Source organism: Ovis aries, unplaced genomic scaffold, assembly GCF_016772045.2.
Source record: "Ovis aries strain OAR_USU_Benz2616 breed Rambouillet unplaced genomic scaffold, ARS-UI_Ramb_v3.0 scaffold_87, whole genome shotgun sequence".
In the NCBI taxonomy this organism is placed as follows: Eukaryota; Metazoa; Chordata; class Mammalia; order Artiodactyla; family Bovidae; genus Ovis; species Ovis aries.
This window is the reverse complement of record NW_024599828.1, coordinates 1-15762: the sequence shown is the minus strand read 5'-3', so window position 1 is coordinate 15762 and position 15762 is coordinate 1. Positions and strand designations below refer to the sequence as shown.

Genomic DNA, 15762 nt, shown 5'->3' with positions numbered 1-15762 from the left:
TAGTTCACTTATGGTTTCAGCGTCCATTGTAGACCTTTGCCTAGAATTATTTCATGAGAACATTTCAAAATAGTGCTTTCCTATTTCTATTACTCCTTTGAATTTAATTCCTGAAATTCTTTAATCTAAATAATATTCCTTTTACTGTTTGTAATTACATGAAATATGTTTCATAGATACAAAAACAGCTTCAATATTGATTATTTTCCTTTCTTAGTGCTCAGAATGGTGAGTTGGTGCCCTAGCAATCTGTCACAGTGACAAATTAGATGTTGTCTATTAACATCTAGACACCTTTGGCCAGCTTAAAACTAAATATTAAAAAACTAAGGTCATGGGCTCTACCCCGATTACTTCATGGCAAATAGAAGGGAAAATGTGGAAGCAGTGACAGATTTCTTCATCTTAGCCTCTAAAAGCACTGTGGATAGTAACTTAAACCATGAAATCAGAACATGGTTGCTTCTTGCCAGGAAAGCTATGACGAACATAACCAGTGTGTTGAAAAGCAGAGACATCATTCTGCTGACAAAGGTCCATATAGTCAAGGTTATGGTTTTCCCACTGGCTACATACAGTTGTGAGAGCAGGACCATAAAGAAAGCAGAGTGTCGAAGAACTGATGACTTTTTACTGTGATGCTGATAAAGAATCCTGAGAGTCCCTTGGACAGCAAGGGATCAAACTAGTCAATCTTCAGGGAAATCAACCCTGAATATTCATTGGAAGGAATGATGCTGAAGTTGAATCTCCAATATTTTGGTCACCTGTGTTGGAGACTGATTCATTGGAATAGTCCCTGATGCTAGGAAATATTGAGGGCAGAAGGAGAAGAAGGGTCAGGGGATGAGAGGGCTGGATGGCATCACCAATGCAATGGGCATGAACTTGGGCATACTCTAGGAGATGGTGAGGGACAGGGAAGTCTGGCGTGCTGCAGTTCATGGGGTCAGAGAGATCTCGACATGACTGGGCAACTGAACAACAACATTACCATTTGAATTTTCTGACATATATACATATAATTTATTTCAATCGATTGGAATTTATGCTAAATGAATTCCTAAGCTTTCTGTCGAGGCCCCACTGGTCTTTGAAGTCCCTCAACTTTCTGGTCCTTCAAGATTCCCAAAATAATTTGGTGCATTTCTTTACCCAGTCCTGAATCACACATCTCATTAAGAAGCTATGGATTGTCTGGTGGGAATGCATTTAGAGGCTACATGTTAGACCTCCGGATAGTCACTGTTATCAAGCTGTTGTTGTTTCTAGGGTTTACAGTGGTCAGAGCAAGAAGTAGAGATATTCCTTAAAAAAAAAAAAAGGAATATAATCAGTCGGTACAAACTTATGATTTCAATTCAAGATTTCAGACAGCAGGGTTTTACATAAGCTTCTTTATGTTATGTGTGAACCTCTTTTCTCTAACTACTGGAAGTCTTACTTCAGAACATTAGCTTTAATTACTGACTTGCTTTAACTTGTAACATACATATGATACTGTCATAATAATAGAAGCAATATCAGCAACAATAAGTTGTCGAATATAGTTTCAGATTCCTTTCCCTTTTTTCTTTTGGTTTTCTTTGGTTTTGTTTTGAATGGGCAGTATTTTTGTTTGTCCTTAGAAGATATTCCTCTGAATATAGAGTCATAATTCTGAGTTTTAAAGCCATTTAAGTAATGTTTTGTTATATGCACCTAGTTACCAACCTGATACCATTATACTTATTAGGCTTTGTCCTCAATTTGATGGATGTGATTATCTATTTCTTGATTTGGTAACACATTTGCATCATTGAATATCAAAGTATAAAACAACAAATAAAAGAAACTCACTTCCCTGTCCTTCACCCATAAATTACATTTTAGTAGTTTTTTGCTAATTTTCCTACTCATCCTAAATGACAATAGACATATATGTGTATATGGAAGAAACAAACTATAACAACCTTTTTGAACTTTCTTCTTTTAAAAACTAAATAAACAGTGCACTCCGAAGAAGTCACCCAACCCACTCCTCCCTCCATCCACATTATACCCAGTTGTTGGGATGCCCTGTTCCTTATTCCACATGTCCCTGTGGATGGTCACTTCTGGTACCTTGCTGATATTTTACTTTTAAGAACAATATGCAGTAGATGGTTTGTTCAAACAGCTTTTTCTATTTTCACCAGTGTATTATTTGAATACATCCCTAGATGTAGAATTGCTGAGTTAAAGGGCAAGTTCAGTTCAGTTCAGTTGCTCAGCTGTGTCTGACTTTTGCAACCCCATGGACTGCAGCATGCCAGGCTTCCCTGTCCATCATCAACTCACAGAGCTCACTCAAACTCATGTCCACTGATCAGTGGTCGGTGATGCCATCCAACCATCTCATCCTCTGTCATCCCCTTCTCCTCCTGCCTTTGATCTTTTCCAGCATCAAGGTCTTTTCCAATGAGTCAGTTCTTCCCAACAGGTGGCCAAAATATTGAAGCTTCAGCTTCAGCATCAGTCCTTCCAATGTATATTCAGGACTGGTTTCCTTTAGGGTTGACTGGCTTGATCTCCATGCAGTCCAAGGGACTCTCAAGAGTCTTCTCCAACACCAAAGTTCAAAGGGCATATATGTGTGTCATTTGTCAGATGACGTCATACTCCCCTGTGGGGATTTAACCACCAAAACTGAATTTAAACAATGTGCAAAATGAGGCTTGAGACACACTGTCCCATCTATACACACCTGGTGACCAGGAGAGGTTCCTTTTTTACCCATGGGACAGTCCTGGATAGGTATCATGCAAGAATAGGCCCTGGAAGTCCTGGAAGGAGTCATAAAACATGATCATCTTTACCTGGGCTGCAACAGTTTTGTCTTCTTTGGTTGGTAAGACATTTCAAAATATTTTTTTGTATGTTTGTTTTGGCAGACAAAGTTTTTCACTGTATAGACCCTACTGGGAAATTTTATCAGAAATATATCTATTTATCTTCAGCAGTTACATTCATCAGTTTATATGTCCCCGATGACCTTTCTTTATAAATAGAAAGAAAACTAACATGTTTAGTATGCATTCAGTCTCTTTTTAAATCACTTAATTTGAATTAAATCCCTCTCCATCCCATCTGCACTCCCACCTCTAGGCCAATAATAAAACCTGCATAGAATGAAGGCTGAACTCAGGGCACCATTGTGGGGATTACAGTCCCACTGTATTCTTCGCGGGGGGGGGTGGGGGTGGGAATTAGTTGCTAACATTAAAATCAGTAGATTATACATAAAGATCCACTCTTCTAGCATCGTTTGCAAACATGGCCAACTGGCCTGCTTTCCAGCATGATTGAAGTGGAGGAAAGGCTGCTCTAGTGGTAAGGCCTATGCTGCCCAGGGTCCAACATGGCCACCTAATCCTAGTATCATTTCTCTTGCCTCCTGGGGGCCATGAGTTTGTGAGAACCAGAGTGCTAGTTTGCATAAGATAAACACTACTTTTGTCTTGATCATCTTTGACTTTGAAGCCTCTAACTCAGAACCCAGCACACAGTTCTTCCTTGTACATTTGTTGGATGATATAAAATATCTTGTGGATGCATATGACATTTCTTCCAATACTGAAACCATGCAATTGAAGTACTGCTGCTAAGTCGCTTCAGTCGTGTCCGATTCTGTGCGACCCCATAGACAGCAGCCTGTCAGGCTCCCCGTCCCTGGGATTCTCCAGGCAAGAATACTGGAGTGGGTTGCCATTTCCTTCTCCAATGCATGAAAATGAAAAGTGAAAGTAAAGTCACTCAGTCGTGTCCGACTCTTCTGCCCTAAATCTTTGATGCAGACTGGCGCCATAGGTGACCCTGATCTCGGCCATTAGATCCACTACCTAAAGCCAGCTGTATGTCCCTGGGCTGTCCCTGAAGTCTTTGCTTTGCCATTTGACAACTTATCCTCCTAGCAATCTCCTCTACAACTGAGGACCACAAACCACACCTCATAAAGTGGCTAGAAAGACCACATGAGATTATAAATGGTAGCATGGCCCCTAGTATTCATTTTTATGATGTTCTTAGCAGTTTTTTCTTCATGTTGGCAGGTTTACCATACTCTTAGATGTCCATGCAGATCAGTTTGGTTTTCCAGGCAAGTGACAAAGAAGAGATCAAAGTAGAATTCTCGTATTCTGAGAATTTTCTAAGACCATTCCCTAAGGACAATGATGGAAATAAAAATTTTATCGAGAGACTTGTATTTTTATCAGATCCATTAGTGCCCTAAAGGGGACAATTAGGGCAGGTTAGAGCACATATAACTAGAAGCTCCTGGTCACCACTGCATGCTAAAGGACTAAAGCTTCCCTGAGTACTTGGAGCCAGGAAAGAAGCATGAAGTGGCTTGTGCTCCTCGGGCTGGTGGCCCTCTCAGAGTGCATAGTCATGTAAGTACAGGGACTGCAAGTGGCATCATCTTCCTTTCTGGGATTTTTTCTTTTTCTAATTATTCTTCCACCCATCGGGATTTGAAAGGAAAAGAATATTTCCCTAACAGTCTTAAAGTTCAATTCTTACTTGTTGATAAGTACCTTGCTATAGGAACTGTGGGTCCCAGGATCTTGGCATAGATTCGCATGGTTGCACAACTCTTGGGGTCCAGTTATGTTGTGACCTGTTGAAAATGTAACTCCTTGGAATTGTTCAGTGCACAGCCAGTGCAGATATAGACATGGTCCTGTGGAATAACATTTTTCTACATTTTATTCAACATGTCCTCTCTGTTCTCTCTCTGCTTCAGTGTATATGTCTATGACTGCATCTCTGTGTCTCTCTCATTATGTCTCCATTTCTTTGGAAGCCTCTGTGAGTGCAAATCTCTCTGTGTTGTTTTCTTTCCTTTTAATTTTTCTTTTGCATTGTCCTTCCTTCTTGAGCCTCTTAATTTCCTTATTTTGTTCCCTATCTCCTGGATTCTTTTTCTCAACCCTCTCTTCTATTCAACATAGAGAAGGATAGAGCTGCTTAAACAGTGTTTTACATCTGACAAGCAGTGTAACCACAGCCAACTCACAATCTTCCTGCATTTCAAATTCCTCCCCTGTAAAAAGAGGATAAGAATTTCCCTTCTACCTCCCTCCCTGAGCATCTTGAGAAGGATAGAGTGGATGGCAACAGCAATGCGAATGGCTGTCATTGTTGAGACTTCCTATTTATCAGGTACTTTATATCCATCACTTCAGTTATCCCCAAATATTATATTCGGAGGGTGGGAATTATTACTTTCTACCTGTTTACTGAGGGAGAGACTGAGACACCACATGGTTAAATGGCTTACCCAAGATTATGGAACAGAACCTGTATTCAACCGCGTGTCTTTGTCATGGTACATGCATAAAATTCTGACAATAAGGTGACACTCATAAAAATGATTGGAAGATACACAGTGCTATTGCAATGACATTTATACCTTAACAGAGACAGCTAATTGTTGCTTCTTTGTTTTTCCCCCAATTTTGGTGAAAGAATACCTCTAACAAAAATGAAGACCATGGGAGAAATTCTCAGTGAAAACAACTTGCTGAACATTTTCATGAAGGAACACACTTATAGACTGTCCCAGACTTCTACTGGTAACTCAAATATAACTTCTCTACCCATGAGGAACTTCCTTGATGTGAGTGTGTTGGGGGATGGTGCTCCACATGCGCCCTGGGGTGTGGCCTAGCATTGGGGTTCTTCTGGAGGTGGCAGGTGGGATATTGGGGCTGGGGCTCCTGCAGGAGGCAGAAACACTGAGAAACAGGGACCCCACCCACAAGAGAAGGCATTCTCATCCTCAACTCTTCGTATGTGGTGACTGGGACCAGCAATGACCATGTGGCAGGTAAAAATCCATTTCTGTGTCAAAGATGGGTCTTTAGTTTGAGGGAGATTGCTCCTTCTAAACTAAGTGAGCCACTCAGTTACAGATGAAGAGTGAGCCATCTCTGGTCAAAAGATAAAGCCAACTGCAGAGCAAGTGTGAATCCTCAGGCAGAGGAGTTCAACTCCACAGATGCAAGAACCACAGCAGTAAATGTTACTGAACCCCTCATCTGTGTAAGGCAATAAGAATCTAAGACTATGGTTATTGTTATTATATTAGGAAAAAGGGCACATTTTGTCTTCAAGAATGCTCATGCCAGCCGGAGAGATAGGCAAAGAGTAAATACACATCAAATGACAGGGTTACCTGTGTGGTATTGATTGGACATCGTCTGAGTTTAGAGGGAATGGCTGGGGTTGATCACAGGGGACATCCTGGAGAAGGAGGTGCTCAGGTTAAGTTCAAAGAGGAGACAAGAGATCGTCTCAAATGAAGGCACCAGGACTTCCCTGGAGGCCCAGTGCTTATGACTCTGGGCTTCCAATGCAGGAGGTACTGCTTCAATGCCTGGTTGTAGAGTCAATAACCTGCATATAGCATAGCACAGGAAAAAATATCAAATGCAGGCACCTCTGTGAGCAAACGCTGTGAGCTCCACAGTGGTTAGAAAGTGATCTCAGGAGACATGTGACACCCAGAGGGAGGCAGCAGCGTGGGAATCAAGGAGAACCAAATATACACTAACACACTCCTCCTGGACCCTATAGCTCATCTATGTTGGTAATATCACCATTGGAACACCCCCTCAGGAATTCCAGGTTGTCATTGACACAGGCTCATCTGACTTATGGGTGTCTTCCATCTTTTGCACCAGTCCAGCCTGTTGTGAGTACAGACACACCCCAACCTACCTTCTTTCACTTGCCCTGCCACCCTGTTCTACACCCTTGACACCTGCCTGACAATCATCTCTTATGTGTGCAGATAAACACAATACCTTCAAGTATAACGAGTCTTCCACCTATCGGCCTACCCAAGAGATCTTCAAGCAGAATCATGGATCTGGGATAATCAAGGGATTACTTGCTTATGACACCATTCGGGTAATGTATAAACAGAAGTTGAGTCAGGACTGACTATGGAGTGACTACTGCTTACAAAACAGATACAGAACCAGCTGGAAGAACCTGACCTCCCTTAACTGCCCTAGGGATTGATCATCCTACCCACAGTGTCCTTTCCCTGGGGAGACAGCACCCTTGGTGACATACAAACTCCCAGATTAGTTAACTCAGAGAGTGCCTTGGGCTGTGGACTTGCAGCTCCTCTGCCCATGAGCAGCACAAGTTTCATTTTGCTGGGCGCAAGTAGAGGGGGGAAAGCACTGATGTTTATATTCTCAGACTGTCCTGGGCACTTTCAGGTAATAACTGGTTTAATCCTGCAACAACCCCACACAGCAGATGTGTTGATTAGCTAACGATACAGATGAGGAAGCTGAGGTGCAGACAGCAAGGGCTTGCTGAGGTCACACATGTGATACGTGGTGGAGCTGAGCTGGCTTGTCAGAACCAAAGCTGGTGGTGGTTGTTTGGGGAAAGGATAAAACTAATCGGGGAACCCTGGGTGCGGACAAGCACTTCAGTATCCAGGGTGGATAAGCAAGAGGCCAGAGATGTAGGGGGGCCTGATAAGTGTGTTCTCAACGTATGGGGCCTTTGAGAGTCTAATAAAACCTATAGCCTGCCTCCCCCCAAAGTACCTGAGTAGTTCCCCTCTATCTCTTACTGTCTCTCTCTCATACACAGTAGCACAAACACACGCATATCCCCAAAAGTGTATTTCCCAGGTAGTAGTTTCATAAGAACCCTGCCAGAAACATTGTAAAATGGACTTCTGTCTTCCTGGGCAGATGCGGAATCCATAACACATAACAATTAATTCAGTCTTCTTCTGTCACCAGATCACAGCGATGCCTAAGAGAAAGCTATCTGCCCGCTACTCATTTTGTCCTCAAGGGGGAACCACTGGGTCCTGACCTGACTCTGTTGCCCCGCCTGTGTAGAAGGCTTGAGGCCAATTTGACTCACACAGAGTAGATGTTTTAACATCTATTACCCACACAAATGGAACCCAAATTCCCCTCCCAGCTAAGTCTAACTATCTGATGTTCACCGAAGAGAAAGCCGGGCCTCAGTTCTTCCCTGAGGATCTAATGGCAGTGCACCCAGCCCAGTCCCAGCCCCGCTTCACAAATCTCTAAGTGGGAATACTCTTCTCTCCCACAGATTGGGGACCTTGCTATCACTGACCAGCCATTTGGCTTAAGCCTGGAGGAATATGGGTTTGAAAGTGCACCCTTTGATGGCATCTTGGGCTTGAACTACCCCCACATGTCCGCCATAGGAGCCATCCCCATCTTTGACAACCTGAAGAAACAAGGTGCCATTTCTGAGCCTGTCTTTGCCTTCTACTTGAGCAAGTAAGTCTGAGCTGGACAAGCCCTCTCTCCAAATTAGCTTGAGATGCTTCAATGGCAAGAAAATTATCGAATACTTGATACAGAAGTATCCTGAGAGAAAATCTGGAAAACTATGGCCCCAGGGCCCCGCCTGGCTTCACCCAGGCTTTTATAAATAACATTTTATTGGAACACAACCCTGCTCCTGGGCTCAAGAGCGGCAGGTTGGTGTAGGTGGTGAAGGAGAGGAAGACTAATGCAAGGTGTCAGGATATGAGTTGGAAGAAAATGCAACAAGATTTCTAGATGAATTTGAAATGGAAGGAAAGAGAGGGACAGTGAAATCTTTCCTTCCTCTCTAACATTTCACTCAGTGCCCAGGACCACTACACAATTTGCAGAAGCCAGTGTAAAACCAAATTGTGGAACCCAAACAGAAGTGTGGGTTCCCTTTTCAACAAGAATTGGGAATTTCAAGACAGCGATAGCAGAGGTGTGGGTCCTGTTGATGTGGGGTCTCATGGATAGCACAGGTCACAGGCCAGGGAAGCCAACCTTGGGTGAGCCTGAACCCACACCTTTCGCACTCTCAGGCCTTGATTTTTCTGGCCTGAGACAAGAGCGAAGCCAAAACCCTTCGGCACACTGTCCTCCGAGGATATCTTTGACCACTCATGTCGCAGAGTTCCCGGGCCTCTTCAGAAGACTGAATGGGTGGAGAGTGGCCAGGTGGCCCAGTTTCTAACCTCCTCTGTGCCACTCATTAGCCCATGACTGACTTCAGTCCAGTTCTCAATTGCTTCTCGTCTCGATTTCTGTATCTGTAAATGGGGACATTATTAGGGCCTTGATGGGTGGATAAGCACAGCCCTGACAGTGCTGTTGTTACTGTCCTCCAAGGATCCCCTTCTCTCTTCTCTCTACAGATGCAGGGGAAGGACAGTGTGGTGATGTTTGGTGGTGTGGACAAAGCCTACTACATGGGAGAGCTCAAGTGGCTGACCCAAGCAGGTGACTGGCGTGTAAACATGGACCAGTAGGCCTTTCCTTCTGAGGGTCAGCCCAAGTAATGCTCCCACATATGTACATGGACACAAGCAGATACACCCAAATGCACTCACAGACACATAGTCAACAGACATATACACCACCCACAAAGACACAGACAGACACACAGACACATGCAAACACACAAGCAGGCACATAAAAACACAAGCAGACCAATTAAATACACAGACACACTTAAACAGGCATAGGCACACAGAGACTCACAAGCAAACACGCAGTGACACATACAAACACACAGATACACAAACCACCCATAGGTTCACAATCGCCCCACGCCTCCTGACCAGGGCTCTGACCAGAGTCCTTAACAGGCTCCAGAGAGGCCTGTGTAGCTAGGGGAGGACTGCACTGCTGAGTGTGAGGTAGGGATCTCTGTTAGAGGACCCTACAGTGTGGTGAAAAGAGGAACAGGGAGAGTTTTCTCAGCCTGAACAGAGCTGTGATAAGATGACCAACTATTCATGTTTACACAGGACTGAGGAAGCTCTCAGTAGGTATAAATGTTGGTTTAAAAACAGGGAAAGTCCTGAATAAATGGGGAAAACTGATCTCCTTAAGGAGGAGCTAGCCAGCAGTGGAGAGAGGTTGGCCACAGTCTTGACACCTGAAAGCAACTCATAATAAAAGACACCCTACATGATCATAGCTACCTATTGCCTACCCTGGACACACAGTGCAGCAGATGCTGTAGCTGAGGGAATCAGGAAGGAGGGATCCAGAAATGTCTTGAGAACAAGGGGCAATAATTGATGGGATTCTGTGTAATACCCTCAGAAAAAGTGGCTCTGTCCTTTGGAGGTTCCATGGGCTACTCAGGTATCGCCTGGCCAAGGTCTCAGTGTCTGAGCTGGGTGAGTGAGCAGTGCTGAGATACCTCTCCCAGGGCAGCCAGTCTTCACCATCCCTATGAGAATCTGCTGCCCCTGGGAACTTCCGTCTTCACTGTGTGTTTGACCCATTTTTGTTTGACTTCAGATATAGCTCTCTGATTGTTCTTCATTCATTGTTTTCACAGTGTTCATTACTCATTCAACAGACAAGCATTGTGCATCCACTGTGTGCCAGGCACTTTAGGGATCTGATGAGAATAAACTTGCCCTCACATCTAAAAAGGTAAATGTACATGAAGTGACTCCCACACACAGTGAATTATCACTTTGGTACATGCTAGACATGAGGAAGGGTCTACAGAGAGGGACCAAGATAAGAGACTGATATACACCACGGGAACGACTTCCCCAAAATTATGACAATTAAGCAGAAATCTAAAGGATGAGAAGTTATCTAGAAAGGGAAAGGGAGGTCTTCTAAGAAGGAAGACCACCTTGTGTCAAGGTACAAAAGAGCCTGGTGTATTCAAGTGCTGCATTTAAGGGTGTCAAGTTGCCATGTCCAGAGCAAAGGAAGAGTCAGGGAAAGAGATGAAGGGATATTCAGGAGACAGTCGGGCAGGGGCAGCTCTGGGGAGACTCAGAGTAACCTTCATGTCCACTTTGTCCCACTGTCTGGCAGCATCTCCATGAAACGAAAGGTTATTGCTTGTTCTGGAGGATGCCATGCTGTTTTGGACACCGGGACATCACTGATACAAGGTCCAACAAGTCTGGTTAATAACATCCAGAGGCTCATCCGTGCCACACCCCATGGTTTCAAGGTGAAGGGTCATGCCAAAGGGTCACTCCCAGTCTCCATGCACAACAAGGATCTCCAGGGCCAACCTCTTTCCCTCTCTCTCTAACAGCACTATATCTCATGTTTTGCCATCAATATCCTGCCCTCTCTTGTCTTCACCATCAATGGCATCAACTACCCAGTACCAGCTCGAGCCTACATCTTCAAGGTGAGGGGACAGTCCTGAGGGTTGATTCTCAAACTGAAACTTGCAGGAACCTTTTTTGGCTGTTGCTGGGAGGAGGGCGCCATCTGCAGGTCTAGTCTCACCATTGCAGGTGCTGCTGAGCCCTGTGGCTGGGCCAGAGCCTCCCACTAAATAAACCACTTGAGAGTGAAGGGCCGTCTGGGACATCGATCTTCCTGAAATAAATGTGGAGACACCACCCGATGCTAGCATGGTAGGAGTCACAAGGAGATGGGAACACTAAGGTCCTCAGTCCTCAAAGAGCTTCAATTCAGAGCTCTCAGATGCATGAACATGAAAGTCAGCTCTAGAAGTCCCTGAAAATAGGCCATGTGGCATGGGGATGGCTGGGGACAGTCCCAGTGTGCCGTTCCACCCTAGGGATTAACAGTCTCCCTTCCCTCTCCGTGTTCTCCTTGTTTGAATGGGATAAATGATGTGGGGTACCTGGACCCCCTTGTGGAGAGTTTGAATGCTAGAGCACATAAGGGGACCCTGTGACAGGCTTCATGATAGCTCCTAAGGGGAGTTCAGGAGCAAGCTCTGAAGGGCTCAGAGAAGGCTTTGAGGCAGATCCAGAATTTCAGTAATTCTAACCCCCCACCTCATGGAGCTAGCTACAAGGAAGCCCACTTGGTTCTGGGGCAAATCTACACTGGATTTCATGCAAATGGCACCCCAAGGTGCTTTGCTAAGGGCACTGGGCACTTATTAGAGTGATGAGGGCTTCAGACTGATAGGTGGGGTGGAGCACCAGAGTAAGTCACCCAACCATTCCTGGAGTGGCCAAAGAGGGTGAATGTGGATCCAAGTAAGCTTCCCGAGAGGGCCTGGAGCTAAGTCTTAAAGAATGAATTGTAAGCACCTCTATGAATGTATTTTAAATAGCTAACAAACAGCGAGCTACTGAATACAGCACAGGGAATTCTGCTCAATGTTATGTGGCAGCCTGGATGGAAGGGGAATCTTTGGGACAAGGATACATGTATATGTATGACTGAGTCACTTTACTGTCCACCTGAAACTCAGAATATTGTTAATTACCTATACTTGAATATGAAAGTAAAAGTTATTTTTAATAAAGAACAGGTTCTGGGGATGCAGGAGAAGAACCAGCATTCTCTGCAGAGAAAACAAAGAGCAGGAGTCAGAAGGAAAGGAACAGGGAGTGTAAGGAGAACTATGGGACACTCTTGTTTTCGAAAAATTGTATTGAAGTATGGCGGTTCATGGGGTCACAAACAGTGGGACACGACTGAGTGACTGAACTGAACTGGACTGGTGGCTGATCTTCAGTGTTGCTTTAAGTTCTGCTGCACAGCAAACTGACTCAGTTGTACACATACAGAAATACATATTCTTTTTATTCTTTTTCACTGCTGTTTATTGAATATAGTTTCTTACACTCTACAGTAGGATTTTGTTGTTTATCATTTCTTTGTATATTGCTTTGTTTCTGATAATCCCAAATTTTCTATCTTCTCATCCTCTACACCCTGCCATATGGCAGCCACATACCTTGGCCTTTCTCATGTGGGATGAACCCTCACATCCCCAGATACCAAGAAAATCACCTGATAGTAAGCAAAAGAGTGAAATAAAACCAAGAACTGTGCTAAATCTGGATATTGAAGGCATTTGCAGGAAAGGGCTCAGGCTGACTGGTGTGTGTCTCTTGACTCCCCCTAGATTCTCTAAGGCTATTGCTTTGCCACCTTTAGAGGAGGCACAGAGCAAGATAACATCTCAGAGACCTGGGTCCTTGGTGAAGTCTTCTTGAGGCTGTATTTCTCAGTTTTTGATCGAGGAAATGACAGGATTGGCTTGGCACAGCAGTGTAAATCTTGGACTGGTTCAGGAATCAATCAGGCTGCTCCTAACACACACTGGCTCACACTTAGGACACTCCTGCCCAGGATGCTGGTGAACTGCATTTGGTGCTCTGCAAACCCTATTCTCAGTAAAGAATAAAATGTTTCACTCTTAATGGTCCTGAAACAAATGGGTGCCTCTGTTTGGGTCTGGGAGGTGCATAATGTTTGGGAAGGATCTGGAACCAATTCTGAAACACAAGTGAGAGGAGCCCAACTCCAACTGGCTTCAAGGAAAGGGGGACTATTTGGAAGGATTCTGGGGATCTGGGACATAGGAACCAGAGCAGATCCAAAGATCTCAGTGCCTGGACCTAAGAAATTAGAAGTCGTCAGTTCTCTTTCTCATCCTCACTCTTTCCCTTGACTGCAAAGAATATAATCAATCTGATTTCACTATTGACCATCTGGTGGTGTCCATGTGTAGAGTCTTCTTTTGTTGTTGGAAGACGGTGTTTGCTATGACCAGTGCATTCTCTTGGCAAAACTCTGATTACCCTTTGACCTGCTTCATTTTGTACTCCAAGGCCAATTTGTTGATTATGATGGCTACTCCAATTCTTCTAAGGGATTCTTACCCACAATATAATGGTCATCTGAGTCAATATCCTCCATTCCAGTCCATTTTAGTTTGCTGATTCCTAAAATGTCCACGTTCACTCTTGCCATCTCCTGTTTGACCACTTCCAATTTGCCTTGATTCATGGACCTAACATTCCAGATTCCTATGCAATACTGCTATTTACAGAATTGGACATTGCTTCTATCACCAGTCACATCCACAACTGGGTGCTGTTTTTGCTTTGGCTCTGTCTCTTCATTCTTTCTGGAGTTATTTCTCAACTGATTTCCAGTATCATATTGGGCACCTACCAACCTGGGAAGTTCATCTTTCAGTGTCCTATCTTTTTGCCTTGTCATACTGTTCATGGGTTCTCAAGGCAAGAATATTGAAGTGGTTTGCCATTCCCTTCTCCAGTGGACCATGTTTTTAGAACTCTCCACCATGATATATCTGCTTGAGTGGCCCTACATGGCATGGCTCATAGTTTCATTGAATTTGACAAGGCTGTGATCCATGTGATCAGATTGGTTAGTTTTCTGTGACTGGTTTTCATTCTCTCTTCTGATGGAGAATAAGAGGCTTATGGAAATGTCCTGAAGGGAGAGACTAACTGAGGGGGATACTGGGTCTTGCTCGAATGGGTAGGGCCATGTCCAGTTCAGTTAAGTTCAGTCTCTCAGTCTTGTCTGACACTTTGCCACACCATGGAGAGCAACACCAGGCCTCCTGTCCATCACCAACTCCCAAAGTTTACTCAGACTCAAGTCCATTGAGCTGCTGATGCTATCAAACCATCTCATCTTCTGTTTCCCCTTCTCCTCTCTAGCTTCAATCTTTCCCAGCATCAAGGTCTTTCCAAATGAATCAGTTCTTCGAATCAGGCAGCCAAAGTATTGGAGTTTCAGCTTCAACATCAGTCCTTCCAATGAATATTCATGACTGATTTCCTTCAGGATTGACTGCTTGATCTCCTTGCAGTCCAAGGGACTCTCAAGAATCTTTTCCAATACCACAGTTCAAAAGCATTTCAATTCCTTTTGTGCTCAGCATACTTTATAGTTGAAATCTAACACCTATACATGATTACTGTAAAAACCATAGCTTTGACTAGACAGATCTTTGTTGGTAAAGCAATGTCTCTGCTTTTTAATATGTAGTCTAGGTTGATCATAACGTTTTTCCAAGGAGTAAGCTCTTTTAATTTCATGGCTACAGACATCATCTGCACTGATTTTGGAGCTCCCCAAGATATAGTTTCTATTCCAATCCCTAAGAAAGACAATGCCAAAGAATGGTCAAACTACCACACAATTGCAGCCATCTCACACGCTAGGACAGTAATGCTCAAAATTCTCCAAGACAGGCTTCAACAATACATGAACCATGAACTTCCAGATGTTCAAGCTGGGTTTTAGAAAAGGCAGAGGAACCAGAGATCAAATTGCCAACATCTGCTGGATTATGGAAAAAGCAAGAGAGTTCCAGAAAAACATTTATTTCTGCTTTATTGACTATGCCCAAGCCTTTGACTGTAGATCACAATAAATGTGGAAAATTCTGAAAGACATGGGAATACCAGACCACCTGACATGCCTCTTGAAACCTATATGCAGGTCAGGAAGCAACAGTTAGAACTGGACATGGAACAACAGACTGATTCCAAACAGGAAAAGTACATCAAGGCTGTATATTGTCACCCTGCTTATTTACCTTATGCAGAGTACACATGAGAAATGCTGGACTGGAAGAAACACAAGCTGGAATCAAGATTGCCAGGAGAAATATCAATAATCTCAAATAATACCACCCTTATGGCAGAAAGTGAAGAAGAACTAAAGAGCCTCTTGATGAAAGTGAAACAGGATAGTATAACAGTTGGCTTAAAGTTCAACATTCAGAAAAAAAAGATAATGGCATCCAGTCCTATCACTTCATGGCAAATAGATGGGAAACGAGTGGAAACAGAGGCAGACTATTTGGGGGCTCCAAAATCACAGATGGTGACTGCAGCCATGATATAAAAGATGCTTACTCCTCAGAAGAAAGTTATGAGCAAACTAGACAGCATATTAAAAGCAGAGACATTACTTTGCCAACAAAGGTCCA

At 43.8% G+C, this 15762-nt stretch overlaps 1 pseudogene; it reads left to right on the top strand.

The window, feature by feature from the left end:
* The first annotated feature begins 3719 nt into the window (after positions 1–3719).
* Positions 3720–13057, top strand: LOC101122899 (pregnancy-associated glycoprotein 1-like; annotated as a pseudogene).
* Positions 13058–15762: the final 2705 nt, after the last annotated feature.